The sequence below is a fragment of the Hypanus sabinus genome, chromosome 5, assembly GCF_030144855.1.
Source record: "Hypanus sabinus isolate sHypSab1 chromosome 5, sHypSab1.hap1, whole genome shotgun sequence".
NCBI classification, from domain to species: Eukaryota; Metazoa; Chordata; class Chondrichthyes; order Myliobatiformes; family Dasyatidae; genus Hypanus; species Hypanus sabinus.
In genome coordinates, this window is record NC_082710.1 from 31,805,738 (window position 1) to 31,822,288 (window position 16,551).

The window sequence follows — 16,551 nt, forward strand, 5'->3', positions numbered from 1 at the left end:
ACTGTCTTTGTTAGAGAAGTTAATAAAGTTGTCAAGTTAGCAGAAGTGCAACTTACCCAGTTGTTCATCTGAAACAGGAATCTCAGCTTTTGATGTTCATTAAAACAGTGGTCCCTAATCTCCAGGCGGTGGAACAATACCGGGCTGCGAAACATGCAGGGGTGCAGCGGTAGCTGGAATGAACTCAGCACCTTTAAGAAAAAAGCCAAAATAAACAAGCTAATTGCCGATTTCACTTGCTCTACGCAATTGGCAAATGCCTCTGATCTTGGCCAACTTTTACATGCCGGGCGGCACCTAATTAATTAGCTTGTTAATTTTGGCTTTTCTCTTAAAGATGTGCTGGCTGCGTTCCGCTTACCTGCTGCACCCCAGCATGCTTCGCAGCCCGGTATCGGTCCGTGGCCTGGAGGTTGGGGGCCACTGCATCAAAACATTATGATCTTTGTAGTAATGTGACCTACAATGAGTACAAAGCAAAAATCAGCTGTAACAAATGTCGTGTCTGTACAACTACATTTCAAATAAATAAAGACATGCACTCAGAGGGCAAGTTAACTTGTATATTCATTTTGCAGAGAGAGCAACAAATTAAAGTTAACAGTCAATAATTAGTGCTAAGGGGAGTAATTGTGCTAAAAGAAATAGATCCACGCGTTACACTACATCATCCTCCTTTAGATTAATGTAACATAAAGCTGTATATGTAATAAAACATTCAATTTCCCTTTAGCAGACCATTTTCAAATAAACATGCTTCCACAACAACAGTGTTAAAATAACAGTCCATAACTAACTTCACTACACTAAAGATCCTGTCTTTTTGGTGGCGCTCTGCTTCTTTCAAGATCATGCCCCTGGACCTGTGGAGTAGCATTCGGTTTGGCAGGTGTCTTATCAAAGACAACTTTCTCTGTTGTAGGTGTCATGTTACTGTTAGTGACATTATCCTCACTGAGAGGTAAGTTGGTGGATGTAATGTGTTTATCTTGTTGGATGCAGACAACCCAAGTGTGTTCTTTGGCTGAGCACCGAGTGTCTGGTCTATATAACGTTTCCATGTATGACCTCCAACCTCCACTGCGTACATCCATGATCCAATTCTTGTAGCTATCCTACCGTGTGTCCACTTGTCTTCTAGGTAATTACATGCTGTGATTTCGTGTCCAACCTCGAAGCTCCTTGCTGATTTTCTGGGCAACTGGTTGAACTGCTTATTCTGCACTTTGCTCCGCAGATCTGGTTTCAGGAGTCTATGCAAGATCTCAGATTCCTGTTCATGAGCAGCATTGTAGGTCTTTGACTTGTTGGCACATGATCAGAGTTCTGATGCACAAAAAGAAGTGGTCCACTTTGTGCTAAAGAGAAATGTCCTTCTTGTCCTTTGCTTTAATGGACATCTTGAGCGTGTGGACAAGCCTTTCAGCTAACCCATTCATTACTGGATGGTGAAGACCTGACTTGAAATGTTTGATGCCATTTTTCTTCATGGGGAGTCTGAACTCTTCTGTTGCGTATTGTGATTCATTGTCGCTCACAATTTGTTTAAGTAAGCCCTTTTTGGAGATGATAGTCCTCAGAGTGAAAACAGTCTTTTCTGATGTGGTTGACTTCATTTTATGACCTCCAGCACTTCAAATGAGCATTCACAGCAATCAGAAACATGGAGTGCATGAATGGCCCAGCAAGGTCAATATGTACTCTTTGCCATTGTGATGACGGCCACACCCATGGGAGTAAAGGTGCATCTGGGGGTACATTTTGAGCTCTCCAAAGTTACAGTATTTGGAAAGTTTGTGCGGTTCTCAGATGTATTCAAGAATGCATTCATCCTTTGACCAGTTCCTTCTGTGAACTCTGAATCTCTCAGCTATTGCTAGTGGTTTTGGGCTCAAGTGATATTGTAAACTTTCAACAATTTCATCGAATGTCATGCATGCTGGCTTCTCAGGAGTCACTAGTTTGCGAAGGTTTAGCACCCACTAAACTAAGAAATGTGGAGACTTTCTTTTCTTCATCCATGTTGTTAGCATTACAATACAGTTCAACTTACTCAATATACAATTCCCATTACTCATTAGCATGTCAGATTCATTAACTTTCCCAACAAATGCTATTGTCACATTATTTTCACATTAGTTTGCTAGTTGTGTGTCTCTCACTGTGCACTGTCACTCACGCATCCTTTTGTTAGCTTCCACGACAGCATCTCTGTACTGGTTCACTCTTTCCTCTGGCTGTCTCTCTCCCGTCCTCCGTGTTCAGTCATCTCAGAACTGTCGGTGCAGTTGGTTATATATGCTGACATTCAGAATCATACTCATCGCCAATTTGTTGTATCCGTACAACTACATAACAAATAAACAAAGTCATGCACTCAGAGGTGAAGTTAACTTGAGTATTCACTTTGCAGAGGGACCAATAAGTCAATGCACGTGGGTCAGTTATCAGTCAATAATTGGTGCTAAGTGGAGCCATTGTGCTAAAAGAAATAGATCTGTACACTACAACAATTTTTGAACTATTAATAATTTGGTGGATGATGCACTTATAATGTAGTTCCCATTCCTGCTGGCTCTATCACTTTGGTTACCTGGAACAGAAAATAATAATAAACTGATATTCATCTTTGTACCTGACATGGCGGAATGTTTTAACAGATTAAAACTAAAGTTTATGCTTCCAGTAGGATAATTGAACATGATTCAGCTGTCTTCAGTCTTATTTTGATTTTGATCAAAATCTTTTTTGATTTTGTGTTCACACTACTATAGACAGGTTGGAGCACTTTAGACCATGACTCAGCAAATTTAAAACTCGTGATAAACCAGATTTCACGGCAACAGCAGTGGCAAATGAGTTGCCTTCATACTAGTGACTTGCATTCAGTCAGACATCCTCTGTAGCCCTTGGGAGAGCTACTGTTACAAGTTTCTTGGTATTCATTCAATGTTCATTGCCATGGTTTGCAAAAAGTAAGACATTGTTCAACAAAAATACTGCTTGGAGTCTTCAAGAACACAGCCATAGACATTATTGATGAATAATTGAGAGGATTTGGGCGGCATGCAAGTCTAGGAGAGAGAAAGTGTTATATAACTAGTTAGATTCCTTGGTTGTGTAATAATTTCAATTCCTATTGGTTGTGTAATAATTCCTGGGTTCAGGAGATGCCAAATGATTGTCTCTCTTTACAAATTCTAATATTTGCTTTATTTGTTGTATTCATTATGCAAAATATCACTATCCAGAAATATAAATAAATAAACTCAGAAACAGCAACCAAACCTTAACATTCTGAATTGTGGCCAGAGGCAGGTATCAACTCATTTCACATCATTGTCTTAAACGAGGGAATGTAAGGCAAGGATGGAACAGAGCTTGGATCATTTATAATATGCATAAAAGGTGGAGATATTGCAAGACAGTGAGTTGCTGATAAGCAAAAGCCTAACATGAATACTCATCCATTGTGAATGTGATCTCATGGATACAACAGTGCAATGATGGTATGTGATGAACATGAATGGATGGGCATCACCTGTCTTCTTGCAGAAGAAAATGTCAGGTCGTGCAGCAGAATTCACCTCTTAGCTTCACACTGACATTCAGGAAGTGTTTTCTGCTCTGTGGGTTGCCATTATAAATACATTCAAACCTAGCAAGCATACTGTAAAAGCTGGCAAACAGTTTCAAAATTCTGTCAGTTCAATCCCCCACTGTGAATATAGACCTAGGACACATTGGATAGGGAAGCTGAAATAATTCATTGTATTCTCCTGATGATCCACTATCATTTCATGGTATGGGCTTCTCATAACCTTTTCTTCAAGAAAATCCAACACTCCTCTTCCATTACAATTTACTCCAACAGTAATTTAGAGATTATTGAAGTAAAAATGAATGTTGAAGACACAGAGTTTGTTTACTCTTGAAAAATGGTTCATTATATTAATGTTTTTAATAATTGCATTTGTAGTTTGTTTTTTTTTTCAATCACCTAATCTACAATTTGATTTTGTACTCTATCTTAATTAAACACAAGCCTCAGTGTAATGCTTTAAAAATGGTGCAGTGATTGGAATAATTAGTTCGTATTTTCACAGTAGAAAATGCCTACAATAGAAAAATCAGCTATTCTTTATAATTCACTCACTGGATATGAAAATCATTGGCAAGGATGGCACTATTGTCCATTGCTAATTGTCTCTCTGAACTGAATAGCTTTCAAGCCAATCAGAAAGTAGTTAAGTACCAACCACTTTGGTCTGCAATGACATATGATAGACATTTGGGTGGGGTGCTAGATGTCTTTTGCTGAGGGTAATACTGTAACCGTGTGCTGGTTTAAAGAGCAGTCCAGTATTTGCTCATCACTATTAATAATAATTAGCTTATTAATTGAGCTTTATTTTATTTAAGTGTTAGGTTGGGTGATGGAGCAGTTGGTGTATGGGTAGATGAAATGTGCAGTGAGACTATGAGAAAGGATAGGCAGTGTATAGGGCATACATTAAGTCCGTTGGGTGGATTGAAATGTTTACTTTAATGCAAGAAGTATTAATAACAAGAATAATAAACTTAGAGCATGGATCAGTACATGGAGTTACAATGTTGTGGCCATTACAAAGACTTGGCTGTCACAAAGGCAGGTTTAGCCACTTGATGTTTTAGGTTAAGATGTTTCAAAAGAGATGTGGAAGGAGATAAAAGATGAGGGTGAGTGTCATTGCTAATTAAGGTAGTATCACAGCTGCAGTAAGGGAGGATCATCTCCTGAGACAGTAAGTGGAAGGGAGCATAGGAGAATTCTATGACACCCCATCCCCTCAACCCCAATAACAACAGGGACACTGAGGAACAGATAAGTAGACAGATTTTGGAAAGGTACAACAATAGCAGGTTCATTGTATGCATGATTTCAAGTTCCCTAATGATGATTGGCATTTCTTTAGTGCAAAAGCTTTAGAGGCACAAGATTAGTTAGGTTTTTCCAGGAAACATTCCTGTCACTATATATGGACAAGCTGACTACCACTAGGCAATGAACTTGGAGAGATGACAGACTACTCCATAGGGAAGCTTTACAGAGGCAGTGTCCACAGCTCCCTGACCTCTAGCATGGACAGGAACAAGAGTAGATGATATGTGCAAGCATTTAATTGGTGGAGGGCTGATTACAATGGTATTATGCAGGAACTTGGGAACAGATGTCCTCAAGGAAAATGCACAATGGAAATGAGGAGATGGTTTAGTGATCACTTGGATGGGGTTCTGGATAAGTTTGTTCCACTGAGTCAGAGAAAGGAGTTCAAGAGCTGAGAGATTATGTTGCAGCTCTATATATTATAGGAAGAATGTGAAATCTCTAGAGAGGGTGTAGAACAGATTTCCTAGGATGTTGCCTGAATTGGAAAACCTGCCATATGAGGAAAGATTGGGGAAGCTAGGGCTTTTATCTTTGGAGTGGTGTCACAACCATGGATTCGGCACTGCAGCAGATTTGGCACTTGCTCTTATGAATATGTGTGTATCCCTAATTATTATTTCACTTCAACAGTATTTAACTCCATTCTTTTCATTGTAGCGCTTGTCTAGACTTGAGCAAAGCACAGCAATGTTTTGCTGCCTGCTTGCATTCGGCCTTGCCTAAGAAATTGGATTGTCGAGTCAACTGACACTGAAGAATAGAGGTATTTCTTTTATATTTAGTTATTCCTTTCAGCCGCAGTGTTGGATTCATTTTCCATTTGAGAGTTTTAGTTAACTGTGCTGTCTGGGCTAGTGTTTATTATTTTCCTTTCCCATTAAACTCTGTTTGCACTAAAGTCTGTGAATTATTGACCCACTTCACTGATTCTCTCTCTGTCTGTACTTGGGCCATATCTGAACGTAATGACAAGTGGAGGATGAGAAGAGACGTGATAAAGGTGTCCAAGATTATAAGCGATATGGATAAAGTGGACAGCCAGCACCTTTTCCCAGGGCAGCAATGGCCTAAGAAGAATCTGTTTAAAGTGAGTGGAGGAATGCTTGGGGAGATGTCAAACAAACATAGTGGTAGGAACTTTGAATGCACTGCCATGGATGTTGGCAAAGGCTGATCCAATAGGAACTTTTATGAGAATCTTAGGTACATGGATATAAGAAAAGTGGAGGATTATGGGTCACATACAAGAGAAGGGTTAGATTGATTGATTGTATAGTTGGTTTCTATAGGCCACGAGCCATCATGGGCTTTGGGGCCAGTTCCGTTCTGTACTGTTCCATGTACCAAGTTCTTATGGTATTTAAGTTGGCATGGAGATGTCTCCTGATCAATAGTCCAGAGATCTGAATACTAGTTTGAAACTTAGGTGCAATCCTATCACAACAATAACATTTCAGGCACTAACCTTTGCTAAATAGCTGTTCAAAATTCTAATGCAATACATTAATCATGATTTTATTATCCTTAGTTACCTGCTAATCCTTCAAATGCAGATTCCTTTCATTCCATCATATTTACAGGAAGGCTCCCTTTTGTTGGAAAATGTATCCAATTCCTTGAAGCTTCAGTGCCAGCACTTTATTTCTGTGCATTCAGTGTATTATATAAAACAAACAGAAATGAATGGTATATCTACAAAAAAAATCAGTAATATCAGAAGTATAGATATGTTTAAAACTATTGATCATGAAATTATGTGTTTAACAAGCTCACAAGAAGAATTAATCAATGATGATCTGATGACTGTTTTCAACTGACTTGTTCATAGTAAAAAATCTTCCCTTCATCTACAAATATTGCCCCATGCTGCCACTTTCCATAATGACATTGGGTGCGCCTGGTGTGTTGCTGCCATTATGCTAGTTCAATCCCAGGATTATTTGTATACCAACCTTGATATACCACACCACAGTTTCAACGCCACACCTCAGTTATGGTTGGATTTACAGAAATACTATACAGTAATTAATCTCGAAAACATGGCTCTTTCAAATGGGGTAGGAAGAATATCCAGGGAAATAGCAAATCCTGCAACAGTTCCTCCTCTCCTCTCCTTGCCTTCCTCTGTTGCATGTGTTCAATTTATTCCAGCATCATGTTCAGTTTATTAAAGTTTGCTGCTGCAGTTGTGTAACTCTGTATAGTGAGAATCCCGGGCTACTTCTGTTCACCACTTCCAGCTCTGTCCTGTACTGAACCTTTGCCAAGCTCCTCTGCTGATTAAACTACAGGCTTTATTTAGCTATCTTTAGCATGAGAGTAATAGAAGACCAACTGAGTACATCCAGTTAATTGCTTCTTAACAAGCAAAAACAAATTCAATGCAACATCAATACATTAATGTACTTCAGACTAATTACGTCTCAGAGAAATTTCAGGAATGTACTGTACAATATGGTAAAACATTGGCAAACATTTCATTCTTCCATTAGACCATAACAACATAAGACACAGGAGCAAAATTAGGCCATTTCTGCTCCATAATTCCATCATGGCTGATTTATTGTCCCTCTCAGTCCCATTCTTCTGCCTTTTCCCTATAATCCTTTGATGCCTTGGCTAATCGAGAACCTATCAACCTTCATTTTAAATATACCCAATAACTTTGTGCCTACAGCAGCCAATGGCAATGAATTCCACACACTCGCCACATACTGGTTTAAGAAATTCCTCCTCAACTCCATTCTATAGAAATGTCCTTTTATTCTGAGGCTGTACCCACTAGTCCTAGACTCCCCCACTATATAAAACATCCTCTCCACATCCATAGGTAGTCCCTTGGAAATGAAGATGATCAACTTCCACTTCAATAATATTGGTTATGAACTTGTTCATGTGATTAATATGGGAACCACTGACTTTTCCTCAGATGGGCCAGGAAGTGGCAAAGCAATGAGTAAATTGTGAAATGGCTGTGTTCCTTCTGCCACGTATGCAGGCTTTGATGTACTGCTTGTGCTTGATCTTGAGGTTTAAGTCAAGATCTACAACTCATGAATGAAAATAATGAATCTTATTGCTCTGAGTTAGCAAAGTCTCTGAAAGTACCATTCACATTGGCAACATTCAATTCCATGCATTGGTAGCACTTAGTAACTAAGGTAATGGCAGAAAAAAACCAGACCATTCCCAGAATACACTGCAGCCCATCCCATCAAGCAACTCCTTGTCCAGCAATGACATAGCCTGCTTATCATCACATTGGGCTCTTCAGTCATTTTGGAACTGCAGTGGAAGCAAGTCGTTAGCAATTCCCAAGTTCTGCCTAGGAACAAGTTAAGAAAAATGCACAGAGATTATGATGGAAAAATTCACTGAGTGTTAATGCACTAATATAAATCAAGAGATTTTACAGACACTGGAAATCCAGAGTAGCACACAAAATGCTGGAGCAACTTAGCCAGTCAGGCAGCATCTAGGGAGAGGAATAACAGTTGATGAATCACTTTCACCAGGAAGAGGAAAGAAGCCAGAATAAGGAGAACAAGCTAGCAGGTGATAGGTGAAGCAAGCTGGGGGGTGAAGGCAGATGGGTGTGGGAGTGAGAAGCTGGGAGATGATAGGTGGAAAAGTTAAAGGGCTGAACAAGACAGAATCTGATAGGAGAGGAGAATGGACAATGGGAAAAGGGGAGGGAGGTGATGAGCAGGTGAGAAGGGAAGGGATAAAAAGGGAGAGAGAATGGGGAATGAAAAAGACAGAAGGGGGAGGGGGGAAATTACCAGAAGTTAGAGAGATCAATATTCATGGTGTCAGGTTGGAGGCTAGCCAACTGGAATATGAGGTGTTGTTTCTTCAACCTGACAGTGGCTTCATCATTGTACTAGAGGAGGCTGTGGAATGACATGTCAGAATGGCACTGAGAAGTAAATAATGCACTAATTGTTTACGTTGCTCTCTAGCAAAAATTATTGAACAGAGGTGAAAGGATCTGGTGCTTTTGGAGCCGAATTTTCTCAGATATCTCAATTCCAAAGCACATGTTCTAGGCCTAACACACTAACCAGTGTGATCCTCCAATGTCATTCCAATCAACCTATGAAAGTACAGCCCTCTCACCAGTAAGCAATTTACAATCAATTGAAGCACAACTGATGATGGTAATAAAATTGTAAGATATCTGTGGGCTGAACGAGCATTATCAATCACTGTTCTCAACAATAAACATGTCACTTAAAGAAGACAAGGATAATGTAAGGAGAATCTTTAAGCCCAGAGGGTATTCAAAGTATGTTCCTAAACATATGGAAACTTGCAACCAATAAAGCTAGTAAAATATGTTGAAAGTCATGAATCCTGCCTAATACAAGCAAGAAGGTATTAAAATAAACCAATATTTTGAGTGTCAGAATCAGAATCGGGTTTATTAACACTGACATATGTCATGAAATGTACTGTTTTGCAGGAGCAGTACCGTGAAAGACATAATACTTACTCTAACTAAATAAAAATCTAACTAAAAAATTCAAGAAGAGAAATAATGAGGTAGTGTTCATGGGTTCATGGACTGTTCATAAATCTGATGGCAGAGGGGAAGAAGCTGCTCCTAAATGCTGAGTCTGGGACTTTGGCTCCTGCACCTCACATCAAAAATGAAACAGTGCAATTGTTGATAAGCAATTAAGGGACTACTAAAAGTAGTTAAACAAGAGAGGAAATAAAAAGAAAAAAAAAATGTTGGCAATACCCACAAAGTTAGGCATTATCTATGGGGAGAGAGAGAAAGACAGACAAACACATTGGGTGTTTTTCATTGGGTCGCCAACATATTGCCTGAATGCAGTTTTTTTTTCCACTTTCAGCAGGAGATAAACTAGGAAGCTAAACATCTCTATGTTTAGGAAGCAGCAGACCAACAAGAAAAGAAGGTCTTGAAGAATAGTAAAGAAATGAAACAAATGAAAATGGATAATGCCAAAATGCATAACCCAATGGCAGAAACTTGCACAATAAGTAACTGTTAGTGAAATGGTCCATGTGCAAGATAATACTCAACCTTCATTTTCAAAGGCAAATCCAAATTCAGATGAGAGGCTTCTGACTAGATTGGTTCATTTTAAGATTTATGACCAATGGATGAAAATAATGGATTGATTTGAGTTTGCGAAGTTTCCAAAAATATCATTCAATCTGAACCATTTCCATCCAGGTGTTATAGGGAAGTACTAGATACCTTGAAATCCATACATCAGATAATCTTAGCATTGAAAACAGCAACAACTATAGGAGTCAGATATTAGTGGTAATATTAGTGATCAAAAAAGTAAAAGGGAACACATATTAGGCTTAGGAAGCTGAAATCGATCAGGGCTCTTGGGAAATTTAAAGGAAGCAAAAGAAAACTTAAACAGTAAATCAGGAGAGCTAAGAGGGGCCATAAAATGTGTATTAAGGAAAATCACAAACCACTTTATATGTACTTTAACAATGGTAGGGCCATTCACAGAAAAAGGATGGAATTTATGACTGAAAGCAGAGAAAGTGGGCAAGGTACTCAATCAATACTTTGAATTAATGTTTACCTCGGAGCATATGGTACATGGCATTCTAGGCCATATTGACATTAAGAAGGTAGTTTGTAGTGTCTCCTTAAGAATGTTAGAATGGATGTCCCCAGGGTTTGATGGGATCTATGCCAGATTATTGAGGGAGGCAATATTACCGAGGCATTGACTGAGATCCTTGTGTCCTCTTTAGTCACAAGTGAGGTCCCAGAGGGTTGGATTCAAAGTGACTTAGTGGATTGGATTCAAAACTGGTTCAGCCAAAGAAGAAAGCAGAATATTCATAAACTCTTTTCAATCCGTGCTTTCCTTGCTATTGATCTTACATGCTGGGCACAGGGCAGGGCCTCTGGAATGATAACACCGAGAAATTTGAAGTTGCTGATCATCTCTATCTCTGATCCCCTCATAAGGACTGATGCATTAGCTTCCAGTGTCCTCTTTTTCTAGCCAATAATTATCTCCTTGGTCTTACTAACGTTGGGTGAGAGGTTGCTGTTGTGGTACCACTCAGCCAGATTTCCAATCTCATTCCTATCTGCTGATGTGTCATCACCTTTGATTCAGCCTATGACAAACTTGAATATGGCATTGGAGCTGTGTTTAGTCTCACAGACATAAGCATAAAACGAGTAGAGCAGAGAGATAAACGTGCTGATGGACCACCCTATACAATTCTGCTGCCACTTTCAAAGGGCTATGGACTTGCAACTCAAGATCTGCTCTGTACATCAAAGCTCCCAAGTATCCTGCCATTTACTACACAGTTTCCATTACATTTACACTTCCAAAGTGCAACATATCAACCCTTGTCCAGATTAAAATCCATCTTCCATTTTCCTACACTAAATTCCAACTATCTCTATCACTCAACAACTTTCCTCCCCACAACTCCACTAACCTTGATGTCATCTGTAAACTTACTAATTAGACCACCTACATTTTCATTGACAAACATGAGGAAATCTGCTGATGCTAGAATTCCAAGCAACACAAATAAAATGTCCGAGGAACTCAGCAGGCCAGGCAGATCTTTGAAAATAAGTACAGTCAATGTTTCAGGCTGAGACCCATAGATGCTGCCTGGCCTGCTAAGTTCCTCCAGCATTTTGAATGTGGTGGTTACATTTTCATTGAAATCGTTTGTATGTTTTCCCAGCAACTATCCTTGCAGAACACTACTCACTGGTCATAGACCTTCAGTGGCTGCTGAAGTGGCAGTTCAAACAAACAGTTTTCAATTTAAGATAGTGCCCAGTAATCATTTGCTAGATTGTCTCAGTCATCACCAGAAGTTAAAATAACTCCCTGAAGAATGTTAACAGCCTGTTAAGTATAACAGGACCAGAAATAACCAATCACAACATCATAGTTTTACCAGCAAATGCATAAATAAGGAAAATAAGTCGACTTAACAATATCTGTTACATTTAGAAAAAGATCAGGTTCCAAGGCACAGAGAAGAACTCATGAATGGATTATGAATAAAATCTGTTTAAGTAAATTCTACACTTCATCCCCCAATGTCTGTACTGACTAAGATTTTTTGCTTTGCAATGCAAAGAATGCAATGTAACTGTTATTATAGTTTATAATCCTGTTCACAAATCTGATCCTTTGAAATCAAAACCACTACTACAAATGCATTTAACACAAACAACTGAGGATGAATTTTTACCCCATGAAGTTCAATGTTCATAGTAAATTTTATTATCTAAGTACATATATGTCACCATGTACAACCCTGAGATTCGTTTTCATGTGGAAAAACATTTGGAGGACAAACCACAAATGAACAGCACACTGATCATATCTATTTTTATGATGATGAAGCATTTGCAAATGGATTGCAAAGAGCAGATAACAACTCAACCCAACCATCAACCACCTGAGTTACAACAAATTTGGGCGTCAAATGCTCAGATATTCTCACCATCCGGAGAACATCGCCTTCAGGCAAGCCTCCACTTGGAAACAACTTTTCTTCTTCCACAAAAGCCTAAGGTGAAATATACTGGCACGAAGCATCAGTTACCAACACCAATCAACTATCCAATGGCATGGTTCATCCCCATCCGGAATGGGACGATGTGTGGATCAGAAGCTTGTCTAGTAGCTCACCACACAACCAATCAGTGACGAGAACCCCTCCCTACATCACAATTAAATTTCTGTAATGATGACCATTCGGCTGATTGATAAGTATATAAGGGCCAAACATTTGGAGGACACACAATAAAGGGACAACACACTAATGATGTGTCCTCGTTATGGTGACAAAACATTTGTAAATGGATTGCCAAGATCAGACAGCAATTCAACCATCCGAGCTACACATCTTCCGAGTGATTTTCAACAAGTTCAGGCATCAAATGCTCAAATGAACTTGCCATCAGCAGAACTTCACTTGCTGGCAATTCTCCATACAAGAGCAACTTTCCTTCCTACAAGGTGACATATACTACAACTAAGCATCAGTTGCAAACACCAATTAACCATCCAATGGCATGGTCCAACATTAAGCAGAGTGGGACAATGTGTGGATCAGAATCTTGTCCAGTAGTTCAGCATGCAACCAATCAGCAATGAGAACCCATTTCCCTACATCACAATTGAGTTTCTGTAATGACGACCAATCAGCTGATTGATAAGTATATAACAGCAAAACCTTTGGAGGACACGCCATAAAGGAACATAAAGTTATGTCTAAATCACTTTAAATACAGTATTGGAAAATAAAGGTCTCAGTACGTGTCCCTAAACGGTGAATCCTTTCCAACAGCCTGCACCCAGTTCATATTCCTTTGATCTCAACATTGCTTCCAACATCCTGTCCAACTGTGAGCATTTGCAGTAGGCACAATAATTCCATTGCAAGTGAAAGGTCTGGTCCAAAAGGATCTAATAAAAAGGCAATATAGAATTAGAATTACAATTAGAATTTATTTAAATCTTACATCAATCCCACAAAGTGAAGGAGTAAAAATATTTGCATTATGACTCTATCGCAATGTGAATTTGGAAGTAGAAGAAGCTGTCTCATATTCTGTTTGCCAGATGGAAGCAGCTGAAACAGTTTATGGTTGGGGTGACTGGTGTCCCCAATGATCTTCCAGCCCAACTTTACACACCTGCTGTTGTAAATGTCCATAATGGAGGGAGGTTCACATCCACAGATGTGCTGGGCTGTCCGTACCACTCTCTGCAGTGCCCAGCGATCAAGTTTGGTGCAGTTCCTCTACCAGGCAGTGATACAGCCAGTCAGGATGCTCTCAATGGTGCCCCCGGAGAAGGTCTTGAGGATTTGGGGGGGCTCATGGCCAACTTCTTCAGTCACCTGAGGTGGAGGAGCCCACCATGGTACAGAGTGATATCCTATTGTATGAAAGCAATCCTTAAAATTGAGGGCATCCAAAAATACTGTGTGATTTAATAATAAACTGTTTGATGATATTGAACAGTGTGGTGTCCTTTTGCTCAATCACGGGCATAAAACATTAGTAGTATTCTCACCAGGAATACCCTCCACCAGGAGCGACCACTCCCCACTGAACATTGACGGCTCCTCGGTAGAGATCATAAAGAGCACCAAATTTCTTGGTGTTCACCTGATGGAGAATCTCACATGGTCCCTCAACACCAGCTCCATAGCAAAAAAAGCCCAGCAGTTTCTCTACTTTCTGCGAAGGCTGAGGAAAGTCCATCTCCCACCACCCCCGCCCCCTATCCTCATCACATTCTACAGGGGTTGTATTGAGAGCATCCTGAGCAGCTGCATCACAGCCTGGTTCAGAAATTGCACCATCTCGGATCGCAAGACCCTGCAGTGGATAGTGAGGTCAGCGGAGAAGATCATCAGGGTCTCTCTTCCCACCATCACGGACATTTACACTACACGCTGCATCCACAAAGGAAACAGCATTATGAAGGACCCCATGCACCCCTCATACAATCTCTTCTCCCTCCTGCCGTCTGGGAAAACGCTCCGAAGCATTCGTGCTCTCACGACCAGACTATGTAAGTTTCTTCCCCCAAGCTATCAGACTCCTCAATACCCGAAGCCTGGACTGACACCTTGCCCTATTGTCCTGTTTATTATTTATGGTAATGCCGGCACTGTTTTGTGCACTTTATGTAGTCCTGTGTAGGTCTGTAGTCTAGTGTAGCTTTCTCTGTGTTGTTTTTTTTTATGTAGTTCAGTCTAATTTTTGTATTGTGTCATCTAACACCATGGTCCTGAAAAACATTGTCTCATTTTTACTGTGTACTGTACCAGCAGTTATGGTTGAAATTACAATAAAAGTGACTTGACTTGACTTGACTTGAATATGGTAATTTAATAGCAACCTTGTTCTGTTTCAGCCCTACACTTTGCAAACAGCTCTGTGCTGCTTAAAAACACAAGTAAAATCGCTGATTTGATTACTTTGAAAGGCAAGGTCCTCACTACTTGCAGTTTGCTTTGGATGGCACGCTGCCGTGAAGGTGAACATTTATAATTGGATTGCTCTTTCCTGCAACAACAAACCAGACACAGGGAATATGTTATGCTGGAACAGTTGATCCAAGAGCCAGCAGCAGGAGGCCATGGGCATTTACTTAATTTAGGTATGCAAACTTCAGGCAATTGCTGCACATTTCCAAGTAAGTAGAGATAGGACACCACATTACTGTTAACTTCACAGGAGGGCGAGAGGAGAGTGCTCAATTCCAGAAAATAATGTTTCATTAAACAGTATTACGCCTTTCTAAACAGTCATTTTAATTGATGAAATATAAAAATTATATTGCCATGGATAGAAATCAAAATAAATCTAGAATGTTTGTGTCTAATGCAATTCTATTATTAATTACAATAAATTTTCTTATTTATCGGAAAAGGTGAAGCAGAGTCAATACTGCTTGGATTTGCTTTGTTCACTTTGCATATTTACAGTTTATAATTCTTCTAACACTGAGGTAAGTGCAATGTTTTACCTTCAGTACTGTGCTGATATTCTCAGTTAATTATGTCAAACATTATATTTTGCATGAATGCAATCATTCCAATTTTGATTGTCTTCTGACCTTTTGTCCTCCCTGTGTAATAATCCATTCAGTTCAGTCCATTAATAGCTCCCTTATCATATCTACATATCATTTAGTTCACAGCCTATGCCTTAAGCATTTTCGAGACTTCATGATGTGTTTGAAATTTTCTACATTGCAATAACAAAAAATATGACTCGTAAACTCTTTAGTGCTTAATTCAAGAAGTTTGAAGATAGTGCCTCATAGAATGAGTCACTGACTCATTATATTAGTCTTATTAGGTGTGCAATATCAAACTTCATTCTTATTTAGAAACCTCAGAACTTCAGAAAATGACCTGTAAGAAGAGCAACACACACAAAATGCTGGTGGAATGCAGCAGGCCAGGCAGCATCTATAGGAAGAAGTACAGTTGACGTTTTGGGCCAAGACCCTTCGTCAGGACCCTCATCATGTAAAAAGAACCCTTTGTTTACATCTTATTCTTAATATCAGCATTGAAGGAATTGAAATATGTGGCACCTCCAGGATAAATGCATGGTGATTAGGCATTCAGGTCTATAGAAAAACAAGTACCAGTCAAGTACAGGCTCTGAGGAGCAGCCAAAGTAAAATGGGTTGGGGTTTGCAGAAGTAAAGGGGTGAAATAAAGGAAGCCATTATCAACTTGTGCTGGATGGAGATAGATAGTCATGGACAATAGAGGAAATGCAATGGGGAATGGTGAACCAGTGAATGAGATCAAAGATACAGAGCAAAATCAGAATTACACAGTATGTCATCTGTTTGAAACCATCCATTGTAATGAGACTAGTAGAGGCAGACTGGAAATCATGCAGGAATTTGTGAGAATAATTAATACTGAGCAGGTAAAACATGTTGGACAACCTTAAGGAGGAAACGAAGATTAGAGGTGAGAGGACGTTTACAGGAAAAGATCTGGTGGATATATTTATAATCATAAAACATACAAATATAGTCAATGGAGAGAATATAGTGGAATCAAGAAGCAGGAAATAAGAATTA

General features: G+C 39.4%; 1 long non-coding RNA gene across 1 annotated transcript in view; it reads right to left on the bottom strand.

Moving 5' to 3' along the window:
- Window positions 1-424: 424 nt before the first annotated feature.
- The window catches only part of LOC132394034 (uncharacterized), a 95,424-nt gene continuing 79,297 nt past the window's right edge, over window positions 425-16,551 (bottom strand). The window contains exons 8-9 of the long non-coding RNA XR_009512145.1: window positions 6,463-6,574; window positions 425-2,593 (exon numbers count right to left, since the gene is read on the bottom strand). This is a non-coding gene — a long non-coding RNA (uncharacterized LOC132394034). The remainder of the gene's footprint in view (window positions 2,594-6,462; window positions 6,575-16,551) is intronic.